A 13,208-nucleotide genomic window follows, 5' to 3' on the forward strand; every position below is an offset into this window, starting at 1 on the left:
CACTTAATCTCATCTTGTACAGTTTCCGTAGCAGAAATAACTTGTGATTTAAGCTGGATCTTTCATGTAACTTCCTCAAAGCTTGCCACATTCCCATTGCTGTATTCTCATTTCTTATGTGAATGAGCTGATCATCCTCCACTAATAAGCTGATTGTAGCTCTAGCTTGTCTGTTTTTCTTCTCCCATGTCTGATCATTCTCATTGGGTCTATCTGTGGTGATTACCTCCCATAAATCATCCTTAGACAACAACATCTCCACTTTGAACTTCCATAACTGATAGTTCTCATTGTTCAGCTTAGCTACTGTAAGTCTGACCTCTGAGCTGCTGCTCATCTTTAACTTATCTTACTTGGTTGTAGAGACTTGTTCTGGAGAATTCTTTTGCATTCACAGAGTCCTCTTCTCTTCTCTGCCTGGTTGCTGGGTCTGGTTGCTGGGGTGCCTGGGATGTCTGGGTCCTGGGGTGTCTAGGTTGTCTGGGTGCCTGGGCCTGTGTCTGTGCCTGGGCCCATAACCTGTTGCAGAGTGCAGTCACAGAAGAAAGATTCAGAGTAGATTATATGGGTTAATCTTCAGTTTACTTATCAGAACATGAGGTAACATACATCATCTCTATACAGCAATATACAAGGAATACACTGGAAAGGACCTAACCATAGATATGCAGCATTTTGAGATATAGACAAGTCTCCATAGTTTATCATTACATGTATTCAGCACATAACAATAATAACATCGCCATCTAGTGTCCGGAAGCTGTAAGTTCCTCCAACACAGTATAATACAATAAGTCTATATCTGTTGCATATTTGTAGTTGTTTTTCTCAAAAATTTGAGATGCCGGGGATTGAACCCAGGGCCTCATACATGCAAAGCATGCGCTCTACCACTGAGCTACATCCCCTATAGTATATCCATACTAATGCCCCCAACACATCTGAGAAAAATAGTCTTGGTATCTATCATTCGCTTACACTTCAGCCCTCCAGGGGGCCCTGTACGATGCGGATCACGTTGCTGACACTGTTCAGCCTCAGCTACATGATATGAGATGTATGGGGCCCCCTAGAGGACTGAAATGTAAGCAAAGGTGGCAGGGACAGGGACCGGTAACTATATAGGGCCTAATACTTCCCTCAGTTATTTCCCCTCAGTACAGGGGCTCAATGGAACGTGTTGTTTCATCTCAGAATTGAGCATTAATGTAATCCTTCTATAGGGGATGTAGCTCAGTGGTAGAGCGCATGCTTTGCATGTATGAGGCCCCAGGTTCAATCCCCGGCATCTCCATGTTTTGTACAGGTTTATCTAAATACAATACAGATGCTAAATTTCAGAGCTCAGGTGTCCGGATGATCCTCAAACGACTGGATTCTGTCAAAAAATAAGCTTCAAAATAAAAAAAAACATTGTATCGTTCACCATCATATAATGTGGAAACATAAGCGCATGGTGGACAGTAGGGGGCAGTCAACTCAAACACAAAAACATCCATGTACGCACTTCATCTTGTAAGGACATATTGGATACGGATCCTTGTAGACCAGGGCCCGGCTCCACAGTGACAGGAGGCGCAAGATGTCGGGCACATGACAATTTATATTGGATTTCCTTGTTACGTCTCCTCCTGTAACTTTCGGCTTTTTTATTCTATTATATTGGCGGTATTATTTTATAGAATCCTATTTTGATAGTGACCACTAGGTGTAACTAACACAATACATGTATAGAAATACATCAGCAGTGATGTAATAAATAGTCCTCCTTATTTCTATAGCGCCATCCTATGTCATTGTGGTTTCCAGCTCAACTATAGGAGCCTATATATAGAAAGAAAGCTAATAAACAGTTACACTGGAGCCTTCACATCCCACTGTCAGTATGAGTGCCCTGGATATGATACGGTGGTATAGGTGAACTGTCTGGCGGTATAGATGTCACACTCAGTATCCGTCTTTAGATATATCTATAGCTACATACACAAATCCAGGATCTACAAATACAAAAGATCAAAAAAACTTCTGTCTACATTTCAGGTCTGTTATCAGGGGTTGTAACTAGCAAAGACCGGGCCCCATAGTAAACAGTGACTGGGCCCCCACAGCACCTACGGGGTATAGTGCATATAGAACATATAGGGGGTGATCGAAAAGTAATGATAATTGATTATTTCTAGTGCACACAAAAATAAAAATAAAATGTCCTCTACTCGCTTATGTACCCTCTAGTTCAGGGGGAAAAAATCACTTAAATAGGCCACGATTCCCGGGAGCTACATTCATTTCAATACGAACTGCCAAGGAGTGAACATCAGAATGGAAAAAAATGAAATCAGAGCTGTCATCAAATACCTCTGCTTGAAAAAAATGTCTACCAGAGACATACACAGCGACTTGGTGGAAACATTTGGGGGACTCTTCTTCTCCATATTCCACAGTTGCACGCTTGGCCAAGGAGTTTAAGCTGGGAAGAACATCGACAGAAGATGAACATCGTGAAGGACGCCCATCCACGTCCCTCACTGAAGATAACGTGAAAAAAGTTGAAGAAGTTGTATTGGCAGATGGAAGAGTGACTATCAGGCATGTAGCTGAGGTCACAGGGATCTCATATGGCAGTATTCAAAGAATCCTTGCGAACGAATTGCATATGAGAAAGGTCTCCGCACGTTGGGTGCCGAGAATGTTAATCGACGAGCAAAAGAAGAAACGAGTCGACATTTCAAGAGCAAATCTCAAAAAGTTCCAATGAGACCAGGAGATTTTTGTCACGTTTTGTGACCATGGACGAGACCTGGATCCACCACTTTGATCCCGAAACTAAACAACAATCGATGACATGGAAACGAGCCGACGAACCGACGCTGAAGAAATTCAAGAAGTGTCAGGCTCAGCAGGGAAGGTTATTGGGACGCTGAAGGAATTATTATGGTGGACTATTTGGAGAAGGGAGCCACTATTACAGGCTCCTACTACACAGAACAAATAAGAAGATTGCGGGAGGCTATCAAGGAGAAAAGGCGCGGCAAACTGCGGGCTGGAGTGCTGATTCACCAAGACAACGCGCCGGCTCACAAAGCCGTGGCTGCCGTCCAAGAAGCAGGCATTGAACTCGTGGAACACTTCCCCATTCGCCAGATCTAGCCCCCAGTGACTTCTTTCTCCTTCCTCGGCTCAAGGAACACGGGGCAAGAAGTTTGATGATGATAGCGACGTGATAACCACTGTTTGGGATTTTTTTAGGGTCAAGTTCAAGAATTTTTTTTCTAAGGGAATTCTAAGTTTAGAAAAGAGATGTACTAAATGTATAGACTTGTTAGGAGACTATGTAGAAAAATACATTATTGTTTTTACTATATTCATTGTATTTATTATTGATGATCATTACTTTTGGATCACCCCTCGTATAGGGAGTTAAAAAGGGTCTCAGACCCCAAAACATTGTATACTGATGACCTTTTCTTAGGACAGAACATCAATATTATATTCTCTGAAAAAATGACATGAAAGTGTTTTTTACGTGCACTACTAATGTGTATAGTATGGGAGTTTTATCCGTGTGCACTATATGGTGGTATTATTGTTTTGCACAGTGTGACAGTATCATTTATATGCACTCTATGTTTTTAGTAATTATTTCTCCAACAGTGTTATTTAGGTGTAATGTACGTGGGCGCTGTATGGCTACATTTTATCTATGTAGCGGTTTCGTCCAGACCGGAAATGTGCAAAACGGAACTGCTGTACATGTCACTGAGCTGTTAGTGTCCTTGTGAACCCCATATAGACTATTGTACCTTCTATAGGGGATGTAGCTCAGTGGTAGAGCGCATGCTTTGCATGTATGAAGCCATGGGTTCAATCCCCGGCATCTCCATGTTTTGTACAGGTTTATCTAAATACCATGAAGATACTACATTTCAGAGCTCAGGTGTCTGGATGATCCTCAAACAACTGGATTGTGTCAAAAAATAAGCTTAAAAATAAAAAGATTGTATCGTTCACCATCATATAATGTGGAAACATAAGCGCATGGTGGACAGTAGGGGGCAGTCAACTCAAACACAAAAACATCCATGTACGCACTTCAGCTTGTAAGGACATATTGGATACGGATCCTTGTAGACCAGGGCTCGGCTCCACAGTGACAGGAGGCGCAAGATGTCGGGCACATGACAATTTATACTGGATTTCTGGCATACCACGTTGGTGGTAGGATGTGAAGTCACCAGATGCTGCAGCGTCACCGGCAATGTATTCCTGTACATGTATTGCGCGGACTAGACTGCCCCCATCTGGGAAAAATAGTCGTGGTATCTATCATTCGCTTACACTTCAGCCCTCCAGGGGGCCCTGTGCGTTGCATACCACGTTGCTGTCAACAACGTCCTGACACTGTTCAGCCTCAGCTACATGTTTGTTCCTCAATCACGCAAAACCCGCTCCACCGATTTGGCTGAAATTTTCCACAAACATAGTCACTACACTCGATTGCGCAATAGGCTACTTTTCGTCACAATAGCGCACATATGTTTTTCCCAGGACCCCCACAAAACCCAAACTCACATCACTATCTCTGCAATCTCACACACTTTGGACCATAGCTAGCCACAAAATTAATATTACCCCCTACAGCAGAGGTCAGCAACCCCTGGCACACGTGCCAAGAGTGGCACTCCTGCCATATTTCACTGGCACACCAGCAGCACAGGACCTGCAAGAGTTAAATGAAGTCCGAGTGTCCCTTCAGTGCTCTGCTAGAGCTGAGGCATAAGGACACTCCCCTTTGAGAGGGGTGCAGGAAACCCAGGGGGTGGAGCTTAATTGCTCAAGTCTCTGCCTGCTATAGTGATAGCTCCTGCCGTCTGCACCCTGCAAACATTTCCTGAGGAGGAGAGGAAGGTGCTAGCAAACTGAAAGTAAAAAACACACAGGTACATAGGATTACTATTCTCATTAATGTCAGGCATTTGGGGTTATTAGTTTAGTCTTAGTAACTCCATGTGCCTCATATTAATAGGAATAACCCCCATCATGTTCCTCATATTAACCCCTGTGTGCCTCATATAAATAGGAATAAACCCCATCATGTCCCTCATATTAACCCCTGTGTGCAGGGCCGCCATCAGGAATTTTGGGGCCCCATACAGCCTAAGTGTCTGCCCCCCCCCCCCCCCCCGCTGCCGCCATTTTAAAACTACTTTATTTTGCGACATACCAATTCTGTATTACATTTACCTTTATTTAGCAGCTTTACAAGGCTTAATCAGGCCCCAGTTCCCTCTCCGCAGTGCCGCACACCCGATGCCCCAACAATCCCCCTTCCCCCCCCCATCCACCTTCTAACATCTTTCCACTACCCCCTGTACCCATACCTCCCAACTTTTGAAGAACCAAAAGAGGGACAAAATGTGCGCCGCGGTAAATTTAGCCCCACCCACCGTTATGTTGACTCCACACATTCTCATTAATTTTTCATGTGCCCGCACACAGTATAATGCTCCTACAGTCACCCGTACATTATATGTCCCCCCTCTATCTCTCCCCCAGCTTCATGTACACCCTTCATCTGCACCCAGTTTCATGTCTCCCACCCAATCTCTGCCCCCAGATTCATGTCCGCCCATCCATTTCTGCCCCCAGTTTCATGTCCCCTCCATCTCTGCCCCCAGATTCATGCCCTCCATCTCTGCCCCCAGATTCATGTCCCCTACATCTCTGCCCCCAGTTTCATGTCCCCTCCATCTCTGCCCCCAGTTTCATGTCCCCTCCATCTCTGCCCCCATTGTCATGCCGTCCTCTCCATCTCTGCCCCCATATTCATGTCCCCTCCATCTCTGCCCCCATATTCATGTCCCTCCATCTCTGCCCCCATTGTCATGTCGTCCTCTCCATCTCTGCCCCCATATTCATGTCCCCTCCATCTCTGCCCCCATTGTCATGTCGTCCTCTCCATCTCTGCCCCCATATTCATGTCCCCTCCATCTCTGCCCCCATTGTCATGTCGTCCTCTCCATCTCTGCCCCCATATTCATGTCCTCTCCATCTCTGCCCCCAGTGTCATGCCGTCCTCTCTCTGCCCCCAGTTTCACGTTCCACATTACACTGACTGACTTACCTTCTCCTTCGTTCCCTCGCAGCTCTCTGCGTGCCTCTCTCTCACTGGCACACAGTTATAGATGCGATGTGACGTCATCACATCGCGTCTACAAGCCAGTAGCGGAGGCGGAGAAGCGAGGAGCTGACACAGGTCAGCTCCTCGCTTCAGCCGCATATGTGACAGCGAGAGAGGCGCGCAGCGGCGAAGCAAGGAGCTGACCTGTGTCAGCTCCTCGCTTCACCGCCGGCTACTGGATTGTAGATGCGATGGCTGAAGAGAGGAGCTGACCTGTGTCAGCTCCTCGCTTCGCTGCTGCCACCGGCTACTGGCTTTTAGACGCGATGTGATCACATCGCGTCTACAAGCCAGTAGCAGCGGCGACGGCGAAGCGAGGAGCTGACACAGGTCAGCTCCTCGCTTCAGCCGCATGTGTGTCAGCGAGAGAGGCACGCAGCGGCGAAGCGAGGAGCTGACCTGTGTCAGCTCCTTGCTTCAGCCGCGTATGTCTTCAACTCAGATCTGCGTCCTCTGGATGCAGATCTGAGTTGAAATAGGACATACACAATGACTGCTACGGGCGCCAGGGGGGCGGCACACGGTGGCGGGCCAAAACTGGGCCCCCCCCATTTTTCAATTTGGCCGGGCCCCTGACGCCAGTACCAGTAGTACTGCCCTATCGGCGGCCCTGCCTGTGTGACTCATATAAAGGTTACTAATATGTGAGACATATGGAGGTACTAATAAAAGACCTCAGTAATGAAGATACTTAATTATTACCTCCAAGTCTCTCACATATCAGTAACTCTTATACAAGTGTTAAAGTAAGGAACATGATGGGGTTAATTGCTATTAATAAGAGGCGCATGGAGTTACTAAACTGTCATGCACAGGGACAGACTTTATGTTGCTTTCTCAAGAGTATCCTGTGCCCAAAACTTACATGTACTGGCGGAAAATAACAAATCATACAATGTCTAATTCGAAATATATTAACCTGAAATACCTGGTACCCGTGACTTCGTCTGCGGTGATTGTAGAAGTGGGTATATACAGGTGCGGGTAAGGTTTTCGTACTGTGTATAAGGTATGGGATATGAAATGTAACTTTGTATCTTGTTGTTGCTGTAATTCTGAGAATACGTGAGACTTTTGTGTTGAAGTTAATTTGTATTTCAGCCGCTATACGGTGTTGTTATAAACTGTACATAGTATCATAGTGTCATAGTGTCCCAAAGACACTATGTACAGTTTATAACAACACCGTATAGCGGCTGAAATACAAATTAACTTCAACACAAAAGTCTCACGTATTCTCAGAATTACAGCAAAAACAAGATACAAAGTTACATTTCATATCCCATACCTTATACACAGTACGAAAACCTTACCCGCGCCTGTATATACCCACTGCTACAATCACCGCAGACGAAGTCACAGGTACCAGCTAGTATTATATATTTCCACTTTACTAATCACATAATGATATCCAGTAGTATCAGCACAATAGGGCTACACGTAGTATATTGTCTCAGGAATTGGAGTATTTATAGAGGTTTCCTATAGGGGATGTAGCTCAGTGGTAGAGCGCATGCTTCGCATGTATGAGGCCCCGGGTTCAATCCCCGGCATCTCCATGTTTTGGGATAAACAACTACAATAACATCAAAGATCCATAAAACTGATAAATGTGCAGGAATCCACAAGATGTCTGTCTGGACGTAACACAAAGGACAGATTCAACCCTATCAAAATGTCATCCTGCATTTACGAATCCCCAGTACAGTCAGTGCTGGACACTAGGGGGCAGTAGAGTCAGCACAATACACTGCCTGTGGTATAATGAACAGGCGTTTTTATTTATATAGAGTCCCTCATATTCCTCCATATAACATTGACAGCCCTGCTGCCTCCACTTCTGCTTCAGCCCTCCAGGGGGCCCCGTCTGCCCAACATGATGTCAATGTTTTCTATTGGGCCCAGTCTTTACCAGTTCCGTCCATGGTTACAGACAGGGCCGCCATCAGGAATTTTGGGGCCCCATACAGCCTAAGTGTCTGCCCCCCCCCCACCCTGCCATTTTAAAACGACCTTATTTTGCGACATACCCATTCTGTATTACATTTCCCTTTATTTAGCAGCATTACAAGGCTTAATCAGATTCTATTTGCAGGTAAAATCTGCTACATGTGACAGCGCCTATAGAGAGCCAACACCATTTATAAGAGCCTCCTAATAAATCCTCAGGGCTTATTCACATTGCGTTTTTGGCCTCCCTTGCCGGGATACGTTGGTAACCAGTCAAAATCAGCTGTCAACTTATCCCTGGCCATTAAAAAAAGGGGGGCCTGCAGTTCTCCGTGCAGGGATAAGTGGGTAGCTGATTTTGACTGGTTACCAACGTATCCCGGCAAGGGAGGCCAAAAACGCAACGTGAATACTCCTTTACAGTGAAAGTCCCACCCCCAAACAGGCTGCTATACTAGTAACATAGCAGCCTACATCATTATTATTCTCCAGCTAAAAACTTATATATTATATATTATTGCCCCAGTTCCCTCTCCGCAGTGCAGCACACCTGATGTCCCAACAATCCCCCCCGTCCACCCTCTAACATCTTTCCATTGCCCCCTGTACCCATACCTCCCAACTGTTGAAGAACCAAAAGAGGGATAAAATGTGCGGCACGCTTTGCGCGGCGTGGGAAATTTAGCCCCACCCACTGTTATGTTGACTCCGCCCACTCATTAATTTTAATGTGCCCGCACACTGTATAATCCTCCTAGTCACCCGTAAATTATATGTCCCCCCTCCGTCTCTCCCCCAGCTTCATATACACCCTTCATCTGCCCACAGATTCATGTCCCCTCCATCTCTGCCCCCAGATTCATGTCCCCTCATCTCTGCCCCCAGATTCATGTCCCCTCCATTTCTGCCCCCAGATTCATGTCCCCCCATCTCTGCCCCCAGATTCATGTCCCCTCCATTTCTGCCCACAGATTCATGTCCCTCCATCTCTGCCCCCAGATTCATGTCCCCTCCATTTCTGCCCCCAGATTCATGTCCCCCCATCTCTGCCCCAGTGTCATGCCGTCCTCTCCATCTCTGCCCCCAGATTCATGTCCCTCCATCTCTGCCCCCAGTGTCATGCCGTCCTCTCCATCTCTGCCCCCAGATTCATGTCCCCCCATCTCTGCCCCCAGTGTCATGCCGTCCTCTCCTTCATCTGCCCCCAGTTTCACGTTCCACATAATCCACATTACACTTACCTTCTCCTTCGTTCCCCCGCTGCTCTCTGCGCGCCTCTCTCTTACTGGCGCACAGTTGTAGACGCGATGTGATGTCATCACATCCCGTCTACACTGCCGGGTAGCTGGCGGCAGCGGCGAAGTGAGGAGCTGACACAGGTCAGCTCCTCGCTTCAGCTGCTGAAGCGAGCTCACCTGTGTCAGCTCCTCGCTTCGCCGCTGCGGCCTCTCTCGCTGACGCTGACACATATGCGGCTGAAGCGAGGAGCTGACACAGGTCAGCTCGCTTCAGCCGCATGTGTCAGCGAGAGAGGCGGGCAGCGGCGAAGCGAGGAGCTGACACAGGTCAGCTCCTCGCTTCAGCCGCGTATGTGTTCAACTCAGATCTGCATCCTCTAGACGCAGATCTGAGTTGAAACAAGCAGGACATACAATGACTGCTGCCGGCGCCAAGGGGCCCGGGCCCCCCCAATTTTTAAATTTGGCCGGGCCCCTGACGCCAGTAGCAGTAGTACTGGCCTATCGGCGGCCCTGGTTACAGACCTAAAATGTAGACAGAATTTTTTTCTGCCCTTTTGTATTTGGAGATGATGGATCTGTGTATGTAGATATAGATATATCTGAAGACGGATACTGAGTGTGACATCTATAAAATAATACCGCCAATATAATTGAATAAATTAATCGAAAGTTACAGGAGGAGACGTAACAAGGAAATCCAGTATAAAATATCACGTGTCAGACATCTTGCACCGAGCCCTGGTCTACAAGGATCTGTGCCCAATATGTCCATACAGAAGCTGATCTCATCCTTGTGTGTTTCTGTGTATGAGCAGACTGCCACCTACTGGACACTTTCTGCATATATCTCTACAATATAGTGTATGGTGTGAAGGATATTTTGATATTTGGTTTATCAGATATTACAGTTTCTTGGATCACATCCGGATATTTCTGCATTGAGCAAATTCATCTTATCTTAGTGATTATTATGTAAGACAAAACATGGAGATGCCAGGGATTGAACCCGGTGCCTCATACATGCAAAGCATGCGCTCTACCACTGAGCTACACCCCCTCATAAAGAGTAAGAAAACGCTCCTGTTTCTGAGACTACATTCCACCTATATGGCAGTATTACATTGGTATTATTATTATTATGGGCAGGTATATGGCACTTATATATGTTGGTACTATTCTGTGTACATTTCAGGTCTGTTATCAGGGGTTGTAACTAGCAAGGACCGGGCCCCATAGTAAACACTGACTGAGCCCCCACAGCACCTACGGGGTATAGTGCACATAGAACATATAGGGGGTTAAAAAGGGTCTCAGACCCCACAACATTGTATATTCATGACCTTTTCTTAGGACAGAACATCAATATTATAGTCTCTGAAAAAATTACATGAAAGTGTTTTTTTTACGTGTACTGCGTGGTAGCACTACTAATGTGTATAGTATGGGAGTATTATCCGTGTGCACTATATGGTGGTATTATTGTTTTGCGCAGTGTGACAGTATCCTTTATATGCACTCTATGTTTTTAGTATTTATTTGTACGACAGTGTTATTTCGGTGTACTGTATGTGGGCGCTGTATGGCTACATTATATCTATATGGCGGTATTATTATTATTATATATTTCCACTTTACTAATCACATAATGATATCCAGTAGTATCAGCACAATAGGGCTACACGTAGTATATTGTCTCAGGAATTGGAGTATTTGCAGAGGTTTCCTTTAGGGGATGTAGCTCAGTGGTAGAGTGCATGCTTCGCATGTATGAGGCCCTGGGTTCAATCCCCGGCATCTCCATGTTTTGTCTTACATAATAATTTGTTCAACTTTAAGCAGAAATATCTGGATGTGATCCAAGAAACTGTAATATCTGATAAAGCAAGTATCAAAATATCCTTCACTGTCATGTGCAGTATTCCTAAAGATGTATACATAATGTGGCCAGTAGGTGGCAGTCCGCTCATACACAGAAACATCCAGGTATCTCCATTTTATGTGATAAACAACTACAAAAACATCAAAGATCCATAAAACTGATAAATGTGCAGGAATCCACAGGATGTCTGTCTGGACGTAACACAAAGGACGGATTCAACTATCAAAATGTCATCCTGCATTTACGAATCCCCAGTACAGTCAGTGATGGACACCAGGGGTCAGTATAGTCAGCACAATACACTGCCTGTGGTATAATGAACAGGCATTTTTTATTTATATAGGGCCCATCATATTCCTCCATATAACATTGACAGCCCTGCTGCCTCCACTTCTGCTTCAGCCCTCCAGGGAGCCCCGTCTGCCCCACATGATGTCAATGTTTCCTATTGGGCCCAGTCTTTACCAGTTCTGTCCATGGTTACAGACCTAAAATGTAGACAGAATTTTTTTCTGCCCTTTTGTATTTGGAGATGCTGGATCTGTGTATGTAGATATAGATATATCTGAAAACGGATATTGAGTGCGACATCTATAAAATAATACCGCCAATATAATAGAATAAATTAATCGAAAGTTACAGGAGGAGACGTAACAAGGAAATCCAGTATAAAATATCACGTGTCAGACATCTTGCACCAAGCCCTGGTCAGAAGCTGATCTCATCCTTGTGTGTTTCTGTGTATGAGCAGACTGCCACCTACCTGACACTTTATGCCTATATCTCTACAATATAGTGTATGGTGTGAAGGATATTTTGATACTTGGTTTACCAGTTAATACAGTTTCTTGGATCACATCCGGATATTTCTGCTCTGAAGTTGAGCAAATTTATCTTTTTTTACTGCCTATGTAGGCACACACTCTCCCTGATGTGGACGAGTGTCCCCAAACCCTGGTCTATAGTCTCTCACTCTGCCAATCAGTATCCCTACGCTATGCTGAGGATGGTCCAATAGGCCGAAACAGCGCTGTCCATAGCTGGGAATCTGTTCCTTTTGGAACAGAAATACTGATTTGGCAATTAAATCCACATCATGATTAAAAAACTTTATAACTGAGTCATTCATGATGTTAAGGATGCTGCCCTCTATAGGGTGGTGTACAGTGTGCACTCTGTTCTCCTAATTCCATCCAGGAGAATAGATTTGCATATTTTTTACCCAACTTCCTTTGGGATCTCAGAGGAGGTGGCCTCAGTGCCGAGAAACACATCTGAGTCCCCTTAGCAATATGCATTAAGAGAACCGTGAAGCAACCAAGTGTAGTCAGCTAGCATATCATCGAGCATGGCTAAATGCAGAGAAAGACGTTGTACCACTTCCAGTGATGGTAACTTCAGTGCTGCAGTTGGCAATGGACGGTGTAACGAGATTAGCTGAGGGATCGCTGTCTTGACCACTTTTTGGCACAAAATGAAAGTCCAATCAAGCCAAGTATGGTGCAAGGATATGATGCAAGGACACCTACACATCTGTCTCTGACACATTGGGGAGTTCACGCTGATCCGCCCTTTTGGCCTACACCATCATGCGCTTCTTCCCAGCCACTCCCCATCTCCCAGGCGTTTCATTGCAGGCACAAGTACAGTGCAAGCCACCCACATGCCCAAGCCTTTAATGGCGTCATCGAAAAACTGCTGACCCTGGAGATGTTGACGTTTATGCTTCTGGATACCCAGGCCTTCCGTCACCAGATGGCAGCTGGGGCACCTCCCTATGCTGGACCTAGCTGTTACTACTTCTCTTGGTTTGTTGTCCCTGCCTTGCGCAAACTGTTGGCCCTGGAGATGTTGACGTTTATGCTTCTGGATACCCAGGCCTTCTGTCACCAGATGGCAGCTGGGGCACCTCCCTATGCTAGGCCTAGCTGTTACTACTTCTCTTGGTTTGTTGTCCCTG

General features: G+C 45.7%; 6 non-coding genes across 6 annotated transcripts; 4 read left to right on the forward strand and 2 right to left on the reverse strand.

The window, feature by feature from the left end:
* Positions 1-836: 836 nt before the first annotated feature.
* On the reverse strand, positions 837-908 carry TRNAA-UGC (transfer RNA alanine (anticodon UGC)). Its single transcript has one exon. It is a non-coding gene; the product is annotated as a tRNA-Ala (tRNA).
* Positions 909-1,222: 314 nt separating this feature from the next.
* On the forward strand, positions 1,223-1,294 carry TRNAA-UGC (transfer RNA alanine (anticodon UGC)). Its single transcript has one exon. It is a non-coding gene; the product is annotated as a tRNA-Ala (tRNA).
* Positions 1,295-3,808: 2,514 nt separating this feature from the next.
* Positions 3,809-3,880, forward strand: TRNAA-UGC (transfer RNA alanine (anticodon UGC)). Its single transcript has one exon. It is a non-coding gene; the product is annotated as a tRNA-Ala (tRNA).
* Positions 3,881-7,665: 3,785 nt separating this feature from the next.
* TRNAA-CGC (transfer RNA alanine (anticodon CGC)) lies at positions 7,666-7,737 on the forward strand. Its single transcript has one exon. It is a non-coding gene; the product is annotated as a tRNA-Ala (tRNA).
* Positions 7,738-10,354: 2,617 nt separating this feature from the next.
* TRNAA-UGC (transfer RNA alanine (anticodon UGC)) lies at positions 10,355-10,426 on the reverse strand. Its single transcript has one exon. It is a non-coding gene; the product is annotated as a tRNA-Ala (tRNA).
* Positions 10,427-11,097: 671 nt separating this feature from the next.
* Positions 11,098-11,169, forward strand: TRNAA-CGC (transfer RNA alanine (anticodon CGC)). The gene has a single exon. It is a non-coding gene; the product is annotated as a tRNA-Ala (tRNA).
* Positions 11,170-13,208: the final 2,039 nt, after the last annotated feature.

The sequence above is a fragment of the Leptodactylus fuscus genome, chromosome 3, assembly GCF_031893055.1.
Source record: "Leptodactylus fuscus isolate aLepFus1 chromosome 3, aLepFus1.hap2, whole genome shotgun sequence".
NCBI classification, from domain to species: Eukaryota; Metazoa; Chordata; class Amphibia; order Anura; family Leptodactylidae; genus Leptodactylus; species Leptodactylus fuscus.